Source organism: Rhinolophus sinicus, linkage group LG03 (genome assembly GCF_036562045.2).
Source record: "Rhinolophus sinicus isolate RSC01 linkage group LG03, ASM3656204v1, whole genome shotgun sequence".
NCBI lineage: Eukaryota > Metazoa > Chordata > Mammalia > Chiroptera > Rhinolophidae > Rhinolophus > Rhinolophus sinicus.
This window is the reverse complement of record NC_133753.1, coordinates 112,262,290-112,281,731: the sequence shown is the minus strand read 5'-3', so window position 1 is coordinate 112,281,731 and position 19,442 is coordinate 112,262,290. Positions and strand designations below refer to the sequence as shown.

Here is a 19,442-nt window from a genome sequence, read left to right as displayed (position 1 = left end):
CTGTGGTTGACTCTCAACTAATTTTCTGGTAACTATACAGAGTTTTGAAACGTCAGTCTAAAAATTTGACACAAGGCTTGGCAGAAATAAAGCCTTTAGCAAAACCCACTGGAGCTATTCTTCAAATGACTGGAGTCTCTGCTGGAAACATATCTGGGCAGCTTGTGGTAGGTCCTGGATATGTTGAGCCTCTCCTGGAATTTACAAAATGTGAAACTGGAATTTCTCAATGCGGTGTTAGCTAAACCCTTGTGCACTGAAAGCAGAACCATCTCAGTAAAAGGCAAAAAATGAAGGAATAGAATATGTCCTCAGTCAAAGCTCCCCAGCTCCCTATTTACTGGAGGCAAGGAAAGTAAAGGGAGAATGAGGGAGTGACAAGAGGCCAAGTGCTATAAAACCACCTAAAACTGTATGGCCAGGAAGCTTCTGGGTGGCTGGCGTTAGCTGAGAAGTGAGGATGGGAAGACCACTTCAAGAGTGCAGATTGAATGCTTTATAGGCAAAAAAGTAAAGAGGTCTGTGAACCTCCATTGGCACTTAGGCAGGTGATCAGAAAAGGAGACGGAAAGAAAGGAAACATCAGGGTTTCTACCCCATTTAAATCTTGCACAGTAACTAGAGTCTTCCCCCTTTCTAAAAGGTTGAAGTAAAATCCACATAAAATTAACCATTTTAAAGTGTACAATTCAGTAGCACGTAGTACATTCATGATGTACAATACAACCACTTCCTGTACCTTATTCCAAAGCATATTCATCCCCCCAAAAGATAACCCTGTGCCCAATAAGTGGTCAGTCCTCATTCCCCTCTCACCCTAATCCCCGACAACCACCAATCTGCTTTCTGTTCCTATGGATGTACATTTTTCTGGGTATTGCATATAAATGGAATCATGTAATAGGTAACCTTTTGCATCGGGCTTCTTCTATTTAGTATAATGTTTTTGAGGTTCATCCGCATTGTAGCATTAGACTAGTTGTCCTTTGATATACTACTTCTGATGGACCACAGGAAAAGTAAAATTTAATCATATGTGAATATCACAGCTTAGGGAAGAGGAGACTTAAGGTCCAATTTATTTCCCCAAGTACACGCCTTCCTCTGTTGAAGTCTTCATTCTCATCTGAAATGGGTGTGGATGGTTTTTGTCCATCCAGTCTCCGAGACCCTGGGAACAGCTCCTGATTTTGTGTAGGGAATGGTCTTTCCCCGACACAATCGTTGGAGCTCAGGTAATGCTGATCCAACCTCCTCTTTCTGGAGTGGGCGTGGCCTTAGGTTGTCCAATAAGGACTTTCAAGATGGACACATATTCCAGTTGCAGGAGTCCCTCTTGGAACCACAGAAATGTGTTTCTTTTCTCTTGGACGTGAAGCTGAAAGGTGCTAGGCTGCTAAGTGTCTCCATGTGGAGCCAAGCCAATATAAAAGGAAGCAGAGGGAAAAGAAGTTGTGAGAGCTGAATCCTGGGGACATTGTTGAGCCACTTTGTGCAGCCATGTTTAATTCGTTATAAGCCTTTTTTTTTCCTTATGGCAGTTTGAATTGGATTTCTGTCACATGCTGTCCCTGCAAGGCATGAACTGACCACACTCACCTAGGGCTGGGGCAATATGGTTGAGAGCATTCTATTCCAACACTCAGGAAAAACCTCAGTGATTTTTGAAGTCAGCACCTCCATATTCTGTGTCTTCTCAGCTCGCCGGGGTAGTGCTTTACTCTGTCACAGAAGTCGTGGGAAAGTACAATACTATTGGAAGTTTTGATATTTACCAGCCTATGTATTTATATCTATATCTTCAATCTTAGGTATTTTTTAGTGTAACTTTATATGAAAGAGAAAAAAATTCTAAACTTCTTTCTCTTTAGTTTCATGACATTAGCTCCTTGATAGAGATACTCTTTGGTTCAATAAATTGAAGGATAGAATTTCATTCAATAGCAAAGGAAAAAATGTGGGTCATTTTACCAATAAAAACCAGGAGGAATAACATTTTTTATCATCAAGGTCTTTCTGATACAAGTTGTCATAAATACTGCAGGTAGATAAAAATAGCCTTCAAAAATTAGAGTGGCTTTTTCCCTCAGTCTTTTTCGATTCTCACGTTTCACACTAATAGTTGGAAACTTTTCATATTCCTTAAAAATATTCTGCTTTCCAACATGACTCAAAGTTTTAAGATACACTATCAAGTCAAGTTTGGTAACAAATAAAAAGGAGATGTTTCCCTTCACTTTTCTCTTTTGCTTTAACTTAAAAATTATAGAGGAATAGTCCTAAGGGCATATTCTTTTAGTCAAGGATTTCTTTTTTTATTGCAGAGATTCACCTCATCTTTGGACCTCTTGTGTGAAGAGCACCAGAAATTGAAGGGCCTCATCAAATGGTATCTTGGCATGCAGAAGTTAATGAATCAATTTCTTTCAAAATTTAGATTTCATACATTTAAAAAACTCTAAATAATCTAGCTGTATATTTTTACAGGTTGAGTTGTGTCTCTCAAATATGTATGTTGAAATCCTAATTCCTACCACCTTAGAATGAGAACTTATTTGGAAATAGAGTCATTGCACGTATAATTAGTTAAGATGAAGTTGTATTGTGGTAGGATAGACCCCTCATCTAACATAACTGGTGTCCTTATAAGAAGACAGCCATGTGAAGACAGTGACACGTGGTGAGAATACCTTCTGACAATCAAGGCAGACAATGGAATTATGCAACTATAACCCAAGGAACACCAAAGATTGCTAGCAAACCAGCAGAAGCTATAGAGAGGTAAGCAAGGATTACCTTACAGGTTTCAGGGGGAGCATTCGCCCTGCTGACACCTTGATTTCAGACTTCTGGCTTCCAGAACTATGATGCAATGAATTGCTGTTGTTTAAGTCACCCAGTTTGCCCTGTTATGGCAGGGCTAGGAAACCAATACATAATTATATTTTTATATAATTATATTTTATATAATATTTTTTGAACAATGACAGAAAGGATACCATTAATAAGACCCCTATCTCCGTATCAAGAGGCTTCAAGCTCTTTGCCACTTCTACTGTGAGAATGAAAACCATCTTTAGCAATCAGACTGTTGATATTCCAGAAAATGTCGACATCACTGTGAAGAGATGCAGAATTATTGAGAAGGGTCCCAGAGGAACCCCATGGAGGGGCTTTAACCACATCAATATAGAACTCAGTCTCCTTAGAAAGAAAAACAAGAGGCTCTGGGTTGACAAATGGTGGATGTCTTAGTTTGGACTGCTCTAACAGAATACTATAGAGTGAGTGACTTATAAACAACAGAAATTTATTTCTCACAGTTCTGGAGGTTGGGAAGTCCAACATCAAGGTACTGGCAAATTCCGTGTCTGGTGAGGACCTGCTTCCTGGTTCATAAATGGCTGTCTTCCTGCTGTGTCCTCATATGGCAGAAAGGGTGAGGGAGCTCTCTGGGGCCTCTTTCATAAGGACACAAATCTTATGAGGACTCCACCCTCATGGCCTAATTACTTTCCAAAGGCCCCACCTTCAAATACCACCATATTGGGGATTAGGTTTCAACATATTGAGGGGGGAAACAAACATTCAGTCTATAGCAGTGGTGAAATAGAAAAGAACTGCACTGTCTAGAGTCATGCACAGAACACGATCAGGGGTGAGATGCTGGGCTTCTGCTACAAGGTGAGGTCTGTGTATTCTCACTTCTCCATCAACATCATTATTCAGTGGAATGGGTCTCTTGCTGAAATCTAGAACTTCTTGGGTAAAAAATACATTTTTAGGGTTTGAATGAGGCCAGGCATTGCTTCTTCAGTATTTCAAACTCAGAAGATGAATTAAGTCTTGAAAGAAATAACATTAAATCTGTATCATATTTAGCTGCTTTAATTTAGCTGCTTTAATCCAGCCACAACAATTAAAAGCAAGGATATCAGAAACATTTTGGATGGCATATGTCCCTGAAATAGGAACAGTGTGGCAGGCTGTTGAATAAGATCTAAGAGTTTCCTGGTACAGTAACAACAAGATGCCGGATGATTCCTAAGACCGATTTGTGTTATTTTAAAGATAGACTGAAAAAAGATAAAATATTTTCTATTGATTTAGGACTTTATCTTAAAAGAGAGAGAAAAAGTGAGAGAGAGAGAGAGAGAGAGAGAGAGAGAGAGAGAGAGAGAGAGAGAGACCCAGATAGGTTATTAGGCAATATTATGACCCACGATCCTTAAAAAAAAAAATAGAAATCTGGCAATTCCATATTATAATGTAGAGAGTATAATTATGATAGAGCTCAAAATACCCTGAAAGCATGATGGGACGCAGGGGGTATCCTACACAACTGCTGTTTCTTTGCACCTGGTCCAGCTCCTTCTTAAAACCAGAGGTTCTCACACTCTTAAGTGAGAACCCTCTTGGTGGGATCTCTGCATTTCCTCTCTCCCTTCCCTTTTCCCCTACTTCCCTTTTTTCTATTAAATTTTTTTTTATTTTTATAAAACCACCCAACAGGTTTTATGAAAACACTGTGGCCCTTTAGATGGGACACCAAGGATAGAACCAATTTATTTTTAATGTGATTTTTCTACTATTTTTGCCAAACTATGAAATAATCCAAACACCAGAATCCGACTGCCAGCTCCTTTGGAGAATATCTACAACTTGTTGCCATTACTGGGCGGCGCCTTGAGAGTTGCCATGGTGATTACCTTGTGTAGTTGTTTTAAACCCTGGCTGCACATGAAGATAACCTAGGAAGATTTTAAAGGCTTCTCACTCCAGACCAATTAAATCAGACACTCTAGGGATAGGGCACCAACTCCAGGCACAAGCAATTTGTAAAAGATCCTCAGGTGAGTCTAACATGTGGCCAAGGTTGAGAATCAGTGGCTTAATGTCATGTTGTGTCATTGTTGGAGTCCAAACACTGTGATAACAAGAGGTAGAGGTGAGCACCCGTGTCTGTCTCTTACGCCCTCTGCTTTTTGTTTTATTGGAGTTATATAAAGTCTAAGTGGAACTAAGACTAACCTTGGTAATTGTCATGGCAATGCCCTAGATTTTTCTATCAAATCCAATCTTATTTAGAAAGGGAGGTGCAGGAGTGACTCTAGGGAAGTTAACATATTTCTGACTCTGTTTAGAATACTCAGCATTAAATTCAACAGTTTTTTTTCCCCCATAAAATTTTAAACACTAAAACTTTTAAAAACAGCAGATCTCACCTGAATTAAAAAAAGTCATTAATTATAAAATGTGCTTGATCACAGAGAATTATCTAAAAAATCAGCATCATGTACATCCTTTAACGCCTCCTGTCTACTGAATGTGAGTTCTGCATATTGATCAAAAAATCTGCAGATTTCTCTGCTTATGCCTCATCACTCCCTTCTTTGAATATGAAATAAGTGGGATTTGAAAATCATGGAGCTGGGAGGGACCTGTGGAAACCATTTTATCTAGTCCTCTGACTTTGTAGGTGGATGCCTAATCCACTAAGAGAGTCAGGCTACTGTGGTCATGTGTGAAACTCATGAACGCTCTAGACTAGCTAGTGTGGACTACTGCCACATCCTTCTAATTGTCCCTTTTATCTCAACATTGCTGTTAGAGCGATTGCTCAACTCCAATCAAGTCGCTCCCTTCCTTGCTTAACATTCTTCGAAGACTCTGTTTGCCTCAGGTCCAAATTCAAAATCCTTAGCCTCACCTACAATTGTCTGTAAACTGATTTGCCCATTCCCTCTGCAGATTCAGCTCCTAGAGCTTGCATTTCTCACTTACCATTACCAGGATTCTAAGTAGTCTAAATGCATTTCTCCAAGTGTGTGCTATCTGCCACCATACATTTGCACATGCTATTCTTTTTTTCCCCCTCTTTCGCCTCCGCAGGCCCCACTCTGGTTTAAGCTGTTGTTTCTCAGTCTAGTTGTGTAGGACTCAGCTCCCTGGCCCATGCTGGTATTATGAGCGTTGCGCTCCCCCTGGCTGAGGCAGTCGGTCACCGGGTCGGCGATCTGCCGCTCTCAGCAACTCATGACAGCTCTCACCAGCTGCCGGCCACTCACACTGGCCGCTGGTCGCTCATGGCAGCACACAGCAGCCTGCGGCAGCCCATGATACCTCACGCCGACCTTGGCTGCTCATGGCAGCCCAGCTCTAGGGAGAGCTGTTGTTCACAATCTTAGCTGTAGAAGGTGCAGCTCACTGGCCCATGTGGGAATTGAACCAACAACCTCGGTGTTAGGAGCATGGCACTCCAACCACCTGAGCCACTGGGCCGGCCGTCACATGCTATTTTTACCTTCTGTGATGCTCTCTCCCCCTGTGTAAGGAGACCCTTTCTCTGGTTTCCCATTTGGATAGTTTCATAGCTGGTTGTAATGAGCAGGGAGACATCAGAGATTGCACCACAAGGTGTGAAAAGTGGGAGAGGACTTACTGAGATGAGGGTAAAAGGTTGGATGAATAGTATTTACATCCTGAAATAAAAGGCCTTCTTAATGGTTTTTGTATGAAGAACTTCAAAGTCACATATAAGACCAAGGTCAAATGTGTTGATAATGGAACTCTCTGGGGGTGGTGGTGGTAGTAGTGGCATTTCAGGGTCCATAGTGGGAGAGAGAATGTTTTTTTCATCTATCTATCTATCATCTATCTACCTATCTCTCTGTCTATCGATATCATCTGTTATCTATCTATCGTTAGTTGGATCTCAGGTGCAGAGGTTTAAATTAACCATATTCCTCACTTTGTGGCACATTATTACCATTGGTCTACACATAGATGTTATTCAATTTAGGTGTTTTTTTTAGTTTATTAAAATTTGTACTTACGTCCTTACCTTTAATCCCTTCTTCCCATATAAGGTACTATTTCAATGTATTTAATGTGGATCCTTTTATTTGTATGTGTCCTTTGGGGGTACATATATTTTAAATGTACTTTTAGTGATACTGTGTTCTAGATCTCATTCTATCTTTTTATTCACTGGGATTTTAATATTATACATGTTGTACATCAGGTCTGTGGCCATTTAACTGCTTCAGCCACCATACTTTACCTACCCACCTTCCTTTCCCTGCCCCAGGTAATGAGCACCAAGGTAGCCTCCAATTCTGTCCCTACAAACAACATTGAAATGTCTATCTTCCTGTATGTCCCCTTACAGCTGTGTGCGAGACTATCTTTGCGATAGAGTCTCAGGAATGGGTTCTAGCTCTGTGCCCACTTAATCTGACCAAATGGCACTACAGATTTGCCAGAATGTGTACCAGTCTACATGCTCACCAGCAGAGCATGACATCTTTGCCCCTCCTCCAACACTTGGCATTACCCAGCTTTCCAGTATCTGCCCATATTATAGGAGCTAAGTGATGCCTTATTTTATTTTTCTTCTTTGAAATGGTCTTTAGTTTTTAAAGCAGCTTTAGGTTCATGGCAGCATTGAAGGGAAAGTAAAAAGTTCCCATGTATACCCTGTCCCCTGCCAGCCTCCCCATTATCAACATCCCACACCAGTGAGACATGTGTTATGACTGACTAATCTACATTGATGCATCCTGATCACCTAAAATCCAGATTTACATGAGGGTTCACTCTTGGTGTTACACATTCTATAGGTTTTGACAAATGACATGTGACATGTATGATAACATGTGTCCACCACTGCAGTATCATGCAAAGTAGTTTCACTTCCCTAAAGGTCCTCTGTATGCCACTGTTTCATCCCTCCCTCCTCTCTAACCTCTGGCACCCTGATCTCTAATAGCTTTGCCTTTTCTGGAATCATGTAGATGGAATCTAGAAACCAATCTAGAATTTCTTTCACTTACCATGTAGTAATATGCATTTAAGATTCCTCCACACCATTTCTTGTTTGCTCACTTCTTTTTAGCACTGAGTAATATTTCATCGTATAGATGTACCACAGTATATCTTCCAAAGTGTCTGTACCATTTTGCATCCCACCAGCAATGAATGAGAGTTCCTGTTGCTCCACATCCTCACCAGCAGTTGGTGTTATCAGTGCTCTGGATTTTAGCCATTCTAATATGGTAGGTGTGTAGTGGTATCTCATTATTGTTTTAATTTGCATTTGCTTAATGACATATGAGGTGGAGCATCTTTTCATATGCTTTTTTGCCATCTGTATATCTGCTTTGGTGAGATTTCTGTTCAAGTCTTTTGTCCATTTTTTGACCTGGTTTTTAATTTTCTCATTTTGAGTTTTAAGAGTTCTTTGTATATTTTGAATAACAGTCCTTTATTAGATTTGCAAATGCTTTCTCTCAGTCTGTGGCTTGTCTTCTCATTCTTTTGACAGTGTCCTTTGCAAAGCAGAAGTTTTTAATTTTAATGAAGTTGTGCTTATCAGTTATTTCTTTCATGGATCATGCCCTTGGTGTTGTATCTAAAAAGTCATTGCCATACCCAAAGTCATTTTGATTTTCTCCTCTGTTATGTTCTAAGAGTTTTATAGCTTTGCATTTTACATTGAGGTCTATGATCCATTTTCAGTTAATTATTATGAAGTGTGTAAGGTCTGTGTCTAGATTCATGGTTTTCTATGTGAATATCTAGTTGTTCTAGTACCTTTTGTTGAAAAACTACCTTTTCTCCTTTGCCAAAGATCAGTGACCACATTTGTTTATGTCTATTTCTGGGCTCTCTAGTCCTCTTCATTAATTTATATGGGTATGTCTGTTCTTTCACCAATAGTGCATTGTCTTGATTACTGCAGATTTACAGTAAGACACTTTCAAATAATATCCTGACTTTGTTCTTCTCCTTCGATGTAGAGTTGCCTATTCTTGGTCTTTTGCCTCTTCATATAAATTTTGAGTTAGTTTGTTGATATACACAAAATAACTTTCTGGGATTTTGATTGAGATTGCATTGAATCTGCAGATTAAGTTGTGAAGAACTGATCTCCTTTTGGTTTAATTTGCATTTCTCTGACTACTAATTAGTTAGAATACCTTTCCATATGTTTCGTAGCCTTTTGGTTTCCTTTCCTGTAAATTACTTGGTTATATACTTTGTCTATATCCTTCCGAAGTTTTTATCTTTTTGTAGTTGCTTTGCAAGATTTCTGTTTGTACTCTAGATATTGGTACCTTATTAGTTTTACATTTTGCAAATATCTTCTCCTGATCTTCTGTCTAACCATCATTTTGTTAATTGAATAGAGATTCTTAGTTTTGCTCTAATCAAATTCATATATTTTTCTCTTTATGTTTTATGTGTTTGGGGTTTTGTTTAAAAAGTTCTTTCTCACTTCTAGGTAACAGAGATATTCTCCTATATTTTCTCCTATTAACTTTATAGTTTTGTCTTTCACATTTAGATCTTTAAGATACTTGTGACTACTTTTTGTCTAAGAATTGCTTTATTTTTCTTCATGTAGTGAATCAGTTTTCCTAATTCTGACTCCAAATAATTAATTCTTTCCCCATTGATTTGTGGTGCCACAAACTGAAAATCAAGTCAGAGTCTGGATTTCACTCTGAGTAGGTTTTAGTCTGTTTCTGAGCTTTCTGTCTTTCTGAGTTTTCTATCTTATTGCTTTTGTCTATTCTTTCAGTGTAAACCACACTTTTTAAATAATTGCTTCATTAAACACTTGATTGTCCGTTATGGCAAGTTTCCCACTTAGGTTTTCTTTTTTTTTTTTCATTGCTTAGCTATTTATGAACATTAGTTTTATAAAATTTTTAGACTCAATTTATCAATTCTTCAAAAAATGCTACTGGTATTTTGATTGGTATTTTGAATTTGTAGATCAATTTGGGGATAATTATCATCTTTATAAATTGCCATCCCATTCAAGAATATGAATTATCATTCTATTTATTCAGGTCATCTTTACATCCTTCATTGAATTTCTATTTTTTAGCATAGTCTTGGCTAAATTAATTCCTAGATCCTTATAGTTTTGAACTATATATAAGTGGTGCTTTCTCTTTATATTTCCTCATATGCCTTTTATGATTTTGTAAGTTAAAAAATTTTAAGTTGATGCTGTATCTGGCAACTATGCTTAGCTAGTTGAGTAATTATGGTAATTATTTTAATTCTTGTACATTTTTAAAAGTAGATGATTGCATGGTTTCCCCCATGTCATTTTATGCCTCTGAATTATCAAAAATTTGGTGGCTTAAGATAACAGATACTTTCATTAGTTCTGGAGGCCAAAAGTCCAATATCAGTATCACTGAAGCAAATTGAGGTGTTGTTATGGTCACACCCTCTCTGGAGGCTATAGGGGAAAATGTATTCCTTGCTTTTTCCATCTTCTGGTTGCTGCCAGCATTCCATGGCTTGTGGCCACATTACTCTAATCTCTGCCTCCATGGTTACATTGCTTTCTCTCCTGTGTGTATCAACTGTCCTTCTGCCTCCCTCTTATAAAGATACATGTGATTGCATTTAAGACCCATAAATATAATCCAGAATAATCGCTCCAACTCAAAATCCATAATTTAATTGTCTGCAAGTCTTTGCCCTATAAGGTCACATTTACAGGTTCTAGGGAATAGGACCTGGTATCTTTGGGGCCATTACTCAGCCTACTGTACTTTCTCAATATGATATTATATACATCATATATATATATATACATCATATATGTATTTCAGCCCCCAATCTTGCATGTTACTTAATGAGGAGATCCTAAGATTTTCCTACTAAAGTCAGGTACTAAAGTCAGGTACTAGAGAGAAATCATATACTTTCTACTCCTATATAACATTATTTTGAAATTGTTATCCATTGTAATTAGATAAAACAATAGAAGGATATAATTGGAAATGAAGAATTAGAACTATGTTTTCAGATGACACAATTATACATCTGGAAAATCCAAAAGAATTAATTAAAACTTACCTCAAACAATAAAATAATTTAGTGATGTAGCAGCTTATAAAATTAACATTCAAAAATCAATAGCCTTTGATGGAAACAAAAATGAATTACAAAATATAATGGAGTAGAGGATCCCTCTCATGATCCCTTCTTAAAAAAAGAAGCTAAGTGCCAAGGTAAAACTTGATTAGAAGTATCCCAAACCCATATGTGGAAAATACATCTGAAATTTACAAAAGTCGATTTCAACAAATGGAAAACTGTGACTTGTTCTTGGATAGAAAAACTCCACATCATTAAAACAAAAAATCTGTTTATTTTAATTTATAAATTTATGAAATGCCCAATAAGAATATTATCAGAGTTCACCCCTCCAGAGTTATACAAGTTGATTGTAAATTTATCTGAAAGAACAAACAAGCAAGAAGAGCTAAAACTCCCCAAAAGAAAGGGGCAAATGGATGAGAGAATGGGAGGGTTATAGTTAGTAAACATTACAACAAACCACAAACCCTTTATAATTAGGATAGTTTGGTATTGTCACATGAATAGACTGGCAGGCTAATGGGACAAAATTGCAGAATGAGAAGTAGACTAACTTGCATATAAAAATTTAGTATGCAAAAAAGACAGCATCTCAAATCAGAAGGGAAAAATAAATTTTTTAAATAAGTATTTTTAATAATAGAGGAAAGATTGTGGTTACTTACAAGAAAGATTAGCAACAATTAGGAAAATGTAGCATAATATTTGTCAATGGAACTCAGCTGACCAAATTATTAAAACATTGTTCCTTGCTGTATAGTTCTGGATGGGTGTCATAGATAATGGTTCCATTGTATACACTTTAAACTAGAGCTATACATTTTTAATAAGTGAAGTTGAGATGCTATGTAGCCAGTGTTGTGCTGGTAAATAAATATGTTTAACACATATACCTATACATATGTGTTTGGATATATGTACATGATATGTATATATGTATACTATAAATTTTACTGATACAGGATGTTTAGCAAGCAATTCACAAATAGTAATAAAATATACAATACTCTATTGCAAATGCCATATAATTAACTGATTCTCATAGAATACTTTCCTTGAATTGTGCCAAATTCTTATCCATAACCAAACTATGGTTGCACTTGATGAGTGTAATTTTCACATGAATGTAGGTATAATAGATATTTTCATTTACATGAATGAAAATGACAGAAGTGAAATGAGAAATACATAATATTGAATCTTGACTTATTTGTCAAGTATGTGAGCGACTTCTTTGCTGAACAGGATAATGGTTTTTAAATACTGGAAGATTATTCCTCAAATAAATACTGGAAAATTTATTCCATAAATGTTTTTGTGCTGTTCACAGTGTAACAGCTACAGACACAGAATACATTAAGATTAATCTACATTGCTAACATTGTCTCCTTCATTTTCCTAAGTCTAGACCAGGAGTTGGCAAACTTTCTGTAAGGGCCAGATAGAAAATATTTCAGCTTTTTGGGGGCCATGTAGTATGTGTTGCAACTATTCAGTGCTGCCATTAGAGCACAAAAGCAGCTGTAGGCAATATGTAAGTAAATGAGTGTGGCAGTGTTCCATTTAATTTTTATTTACAGAAACTGACTTGGCTTTGGCCTACTGGTTATAGTGAGTTCTGTTCACCACAGTCAACAAAACAATACATTAAGCTCTGGTTTCAGCATTGTTACCTTCTCTGGTGTGAATGCTTTCATCGTAGCCAATTCCACACTGTTACTGTAACGTCTAATACCAATTTGAGAAGAGATGTACAGCAGCATATCATTCTATAGTATTTCCACCGTATAGATGCTGTAGATATAACTAACCTCATGAGCCTTGATAATATTAAAATATGTTAAAATAATTAGGCAGTGATGAGTTTTGAATGTTATTAGGTTTGTTTTTAACATGATTTATTTCATTGTAAGTTTATGTAATCTATTTTATAATAATGGCTATGCTTAGCAATCAGCTCAAAAAATTCTGAAAATTGAACAATCAACTCCCCTGAGCTGTCATGAGCCAGCTCTAGCACACCACTGTATGTAGCCATGTGGGAATAGAGAAAATTGGATCCACTATCTATAGTATATAGCACAATAAATTCCAAATGGATCAGAGGTGTAAATGTAAAAATAAAATGAAACTATACATGTACTAGGAAAGACATGGATGGATTCCTCTATAACCTGGGAGTGGGGAAAAGTTTCTAAACTATGGCTTAAAATCCAGAAGCATGAAGGAAAATGAGATTATATTACCTTCATAGAATGAACTGAGAGTTATTGTTTCTGTTTGCATTTTCTAGAATATCATATATAACAAAGGAATTGTGGTTTTGAAAATTTGATAGAGTCCATTTTGAGAACATCCAAGTCTAGAGATTTTGGGGATGGAGTTTTAGCCACCAGTTAAATTTCTTTAATCTTTGTGAATCTATTTTAAATTCCATTTTTCTTCTTGTACCAGTTTGGCATTTTATACGTTTTCCAGGAATTTGTCCCTTTTATCTATTTTTGTTTTTTAGATCTATAACTATTTGCTCATTTTTTATTCAGTTTTTTGATTCCCTATTTTATTTACATTTGTTGTCTCCTTTTTTTATCGGTCTTATCAGGTTTATCTTGGCAATTTTTATATAAACAGAGCTTTTAGCCTTATCACCCTCCTCTAAAAAATTATTTTGTTTATTTTTTTTATAATATCCTTTTCCTTTATTGGGTTTGCTTCAATGTTCTATTTTATAACTTCTTGAGTTGGATGCTGAGCATAGTTCTCTTCAACTTTTATTTTTTCCTGATAAACATATTTAAAGGTATAAATGCTTTTTTAAATACTACTTTAGTTATGTCTCTTACATTTTACCATGTTCATGTTACCATGTTCATTCAAAAATTTTATTTTGTGTTTGTTTTTTTCACGTTCATTCAATTTTAGATATTTCTCATTTTAATTATAGTTTCATTTTAAAACTATGAGTTATTTAGTAACTCATAGTTTTAAAAATATGGGACATTAAAAATGTCGTGTTATTCCTTTCTAATATTATTTCACTGTGTTTGAAAAATATAATCTACAAAATATTGTTCCTGGAGAGTTTATTGAGACCTCCTGTAGGCCTAATATATTCATGTAAATATGTGTGTGCTTCTAAAATGTGTATTTGCTATTTGTTACATGAACTTTTATAGCATGTATTTCAAAAGATGACTATTATACTCAGCATGCCATTAGAACATGTCTATTAAAGACCCGAACAATATAATTAATAGTATAAGCCTATATTTATACTTTTTAGATAAAAATCTGCTTAATTTTTGTTTGTGTAATTCATTTCTGATAATTGGGTGTTAAAAACTACAAGTATTTACATGTCTCTCTATTTACGCTGTCAGTTATTGTAACCAATTATTAAATGCATTCAAATATGTTTGTGATGATTATATCTTCTCACTCTATTGTTTTGATTACCTTTTGCCTTAAATTATTTTTTGTCAGCTATTATGATTGGTGTTCCAGATTTCTTTTTATTTATTTATTTAAATATTTTTGTTAAAATATAGCTAACATACAATATTATATTAGTTTCAGGTGTAAATCATACTTATTCAACAGTACCCATCTGGCAATATACAGAGTTATTACTGATTATATTCCTTATGTTAAAGAAGTGATCACTATGATAAGTCAAGCAACCATATGACACCATTGCTAACATGGTCTCCTTCATTTTCTGAAGTCTAGACCAGGAGTTGGCAAACTTTCTATAAAGGCCACATAGAAAACATTTTAGGTTTTTTGGGCCATGTAGTATGTATTGCAACTATTCAGCTCGGCCATTAGAGCACAAAAGCAGCCCTAGGTAATATGTAAATAAATGCGTGTGGCTTTAGTGTCCACTTATAAGTGAAATCATATGACATTTGTCTTTCACTGTCTGACTTACTATACTCAGCACAATACCCTCTAGGTTCATTCATGTTGTCGCAGATGATAAGATTTTATTCTTTCTACGGCTGAGTAATATTCCATTGTATATGCTATGTACCACCTCTTCTTTATCCATTCATCCATTCAGGCTGCCTTCATATCTTGGCCATTGTGAACAATGCTGCAATGAACATATGGATGCACATGTCCCCCTTGAAGTAGCATTTTGGGTTTCTTTGGATGAATACCCAGAAGTGGGATTACTAGATCCTTCTTTGTCTCTTGTTATAGTCTTTGTTTTAAAGTTTATTTTGTCTGGTATATGTATTGCTACCCCATCTTTTTGTTTGTTTTCATTTTCATGAAATATCTTTTTCCATCCCTTTACTTTCAGTCTGTATGTGTCTTTTGAGCTGACGTATGTCTCTTGTAGGCAGCATATGTAAGGGTCTTGTTTTCTTATCTATTTAGCCACCCTATCTTTTCATTAGAGCACTTAGTCCATTTATATTGAAAGTAATTGTTGATAGGCATGTAGTTATTGCCATTTTATTATTCATAATTTTATTTATTTATTTTTTTTGTCTTAAAAAAGTCCCTCTAAAATTCCTTGTAATACTGGTTTGGTGATGAACTCCTTTAGCTTTTTCTTGTCTGGGAAGCTCTTTATCTGTCCTTCGATTCTAAATGATAGCTTTGCTGGGTAAAGTAATCTTGATTGTAGGTCTTTGCTTTTCATCACTTTGAATATTTCTTGCCAATCCCTTCTAGCCTGCAAAGTTTCTTTTGAGAAATCAGCTGATAGTCTTATGGGAGATCCCTTGTAGGTAACCAATGGCTTTTCTCTTGCTGTTTTTAATATTCTTTCTTTATGTTTAACCTTTGGCACTTTAATTATGATGTGTCTTGGTGTGGGCCTGTTTGGGTTTATCTTGTTTGAGACTCTTTGCACTTCCTGGACTTGTATGTCTATTTCCTTTGCCAGATTAGGGAAGTTTTCCATCATTATTTCTTCAAATAGGTTTTCAATTCCTTGCTCTCTCTCTTCTCCTTCTGGTACCCCTATGATGTGAATGTTTGTATGATTGATGTTGTCCCAGAGGTCTTTTAAATTAATCTCAGTTTTTTATTCTTGTTTTCTTTTTGCTGTCCTGACTGGGTGTTTTCTGCTACCTTATCTTCTAAATTGCTGATTCAGTCCTCTGCTTCATCTAATCTATTGTTGATTCCCTGTAATGTATTCTTCATTTCTGTCATTGTATTCCTTATTTCTGACTGTGGTTTTTTTAAATGTTTTTTTCTCTCCATTTTTTTGTTTTGTTTCCGATCTCTTTGTTGAAGTTCTCCCTGAGATCATTGAGCATCCTTATAACCAGTGGTTGGAACTCTACGTCTAGTAGATTTCTTGTCTTCATTTTGTTTGGTTCTTTTTCTGGAGCTTTGTTTTGTTCTTTTATTTGGGACATGTTTCTTTGTCTCCACATTTTGGCTGCCTCCTTGTGTTTGTTTCTGTGTATAAGGTAGGGCTGCTGTATCTCCTGGTCTTAGTAGAGTGGCCTTATGTAGTAGGTGTACTGTGGGGCTCAGTGGCACAGTCTTCCTGGTTTCCTGAGCAGCACACTTCATGTGGGTCCCTTGTATGGATTGTGTGTGCCCTCCTTTTGTAGTTGAGCTTTGGTTGCTGTTTGCATGTTAATAGGAAGGACTGACCCTCGAACTCATTGGTTGTGAGGACTGGCCATGACTATAGTGGAGGAGCTGTGGTGCAGGGGCTGACCCTACAGAGCAGGATCTGCTTCAGGAGGGCTCCGGTGCCTGCCCAATCTGCCCCTTGGGTGTGTCATTCTTGGAGGCAGCTGGGTGATACTTCAGCTCATTTTCATGGTGGCCACTGGGTGAGCCCCAGAGCCACCTGGAAGGAGCCCCATTGCATGTCAAGTTCAGCTGTATCCCATACCCCAACTGGGACAACCTGGCAGGAGACTGCACTGTGCTTGGAAGTGTCTCAAGAGGCCAAGCCACGAACCAAGGCTGGCTGCCACTAGTGCCAGGCTTAAGGCTGCTCAGCCAGATGTATGGGACATGCTCAAGCCAGATTCTGCTTGTCTGAGTTCTGTGAACCTTTAAGGGATCTTAGGAAAGTCTGCAGCATGAGCCAAAGCAGGTGCTTTGTATGGAAAAACCACTGGAAGTGGCTAGGGTGTGCCTGAAAGTTGAGTGGGGTGGTGTCTCAGAATCACCAGGTGTGGTGAACAAATGGTGTCAGCCAGCTTGATGGAGAGAGACTCAGATCTGGTAGCCACCTGCATGCATCTGCATCCTGGGAAGGGGGTGGGCTCAATGAAGAAACAATGGCTTCTGCCAGCTCCTCCATTCGGGAGAAAGCTGCCCCTCTAGCCCTCGTCCTGAAGCCAGACAACTCAGTCCCTCACCACCCACCCCACCACCCCATCCTGTGTGTCCCAGTCACCTCTCCAGCTGCTACCCCAATTCTAGAGCTCAGAGCAAGTGATTCTATTGGTGAGTAAGTCCATGCATGTTCCCTTTCAGAAGAGAGCCTGGGACTCCAGCTGCCCTCTGTCTCACTCAGCCACAATATCTATTGGTTTTCACAACCAGAAATTATGAGGACTTCTCTCCTTGGCACTGGAGCCCTGGTCTGGGGAGCCTGGTGTGGCACTGGGTCCCCTTACTTCTTCAGGGGGCACCTCTACAGCTAAGATTTCCCTTCCAATTTTTAATGGCACACACAGGTATGAGACCAGCTTGTTCTGTGTCTCTGCTCCTCCTACCAGTCTTGTGGTGGCTTCTTCTGTATGTCCTTAGTTGTAGGGCTTTGATTCAGCAAGATTTCAGGTGATTCTCAATGATGGTTGTTTTGTAGCTTAATGATTGTGAGAGAAGGTAAGCACAGCATTTACCTACTCTGCCATCTTTACTGGAACTCCCAGATTTCTTTTGTGGGTTTTTGTTTGTTTGTTTGTTTGTTTGTTTGTTTTCCTTTTGTTTTCAACCTTTTTGAGTCTTTTGGTTTAGAAGATTTCTTAAAGACACCATACTTTTGGATTTTGTTTTTATTTTTTAATACTAACAGAGTGTTTTGTTTTTATTTGTGAGTTAATTTCATTTACATTTATTGTAATTGTTATCATGTTAGAAATTATTTCTCCTATTATATCTCATATTTTCAATTTACTACACTTTTTGTTTACTGTTGCCTCAAAAAATTATTATATTTTTGTTCAAATGTGGCTGCTCTTAAGACCCTTACTCATGTTTACTTATTCTTAATAAATTCTTAATCTTACCCATGTGTGTATATTCCTAACTAGACAAATAAATTAGTGAACTCGTGTGTGTGTACGTATAATTGCTATTGTACACACACACACACACACACACACACACACACACACACATGCACACACGCCCCTCAATGGTTTTGCTTCTCTGATTGAACTCTGACTATTACACCCAGATACAGAAAGTGGAAAAAAATTAAAAGGAGACAAGGAAAATTCCAAACCTAAAAACATGAGAATAAAATTTTAAAATATGAAAAACAAAGAATGACTTTTTAAAACTTCCAGAGATAATGAAGAGATCTTCAACTAAAGTAAGAATTGGATTAAACAAGGGACACAAGGTGACAAAGGGAAAAAATAATTTTTAAATATTAAAACAAAATGAATTTGAACCTAGAATTTTATACCCAGCCAAATTGTCTTCAAATGTGGTGGCTTAAATGTGTGTGTGTGTGTGTGTGTGTGTGTGTGTGTGTGTGTGTGTGTAAAATTTCAGATAAGATTGAGAATAAAGTTATACTAAAAACTTGTGTTGGATGTAGTCTCAATATTCAAGAAATATGGTAAAGATGGTAAAATTCCTTGGTAAAGTTTGTATTTTTTATTAAGGACCAAAATGAGAAAAAGAACAAATTTACAAATGCATCTAAAACAACATAGAATTAAAATTTGAGATAATGTCAATATGATAGGAATGGGGAAAAGGAATATATATATTGCAGCAACTGACCTTATAAAACTATGAAAGCTAGTTAAGCAGTCTCTATAAGGCTATGGTCTTTATTTCCAATGTCAGAGCTTTAAAACTATAAAATAGACAGTTGGGGAGGGAAGATGGATGTACTGTGGGGGTGAGGAAGTCAAGCTGGCACCCACAAGCACAAGATGCAGCTTGTGAGGACAGACCAAAACTCACGTTAGTTCTTGTTGCCTCTAACCTTGACTGTATGTGTTTATTGCAGAAACCAGACCCTTTCATCACAATTGCCAAACACACACCTTGTCCAGCAGTTAGAGAAGTTTAGCAAGGATCTACGGAAGGTGGAGCAGTTGGAGGCTCCACTGCTACTTCACATCGATGAGATGAGCTAGGAGGTAAGTGACAAGACCCTTCATACCTTTCACAGAGATCTCACTGTGGCCCACCATAACTGAAAATACATAGGAAAAGGAATTTTGGGAAACATAGCTCAGTCTAGCCAAATTGACATAGCATAAAGTCACTATTCACAGGTGTCAGCACTTTTCCTTCCACCCTCCATAACTCCTAGGTTTCTTTTGTATTTTCTATCTCTTTACCCTTTCCTGCTG

General features: G+C 37.1%; 1 long non-coding RNA gene across 1 annotated transcript in view; it reads left to right on the top strand.

The window, feature by feature from the left end:
- LOC141570664 (uncharacterized) overlaps positions 1-19,208 on the top strand; it is a 79,683-nt gene extending 60,475 nt beyond the window's left edge. Inside the window, exons 3-4 of the long non-coding RNA XR_012494954.1 lie at positions 2,325-2,389; positions 19,094-19,208. This is a non-coding gene — a long non-coding RNA (uncharacterized LOC141570664). The remainder of the gene's footprint in view (positions 1-2,324; positions 2,390-19,093) is intronic.
- Positions 19,209-19,442: the final 234 nt, after the last annotated feature.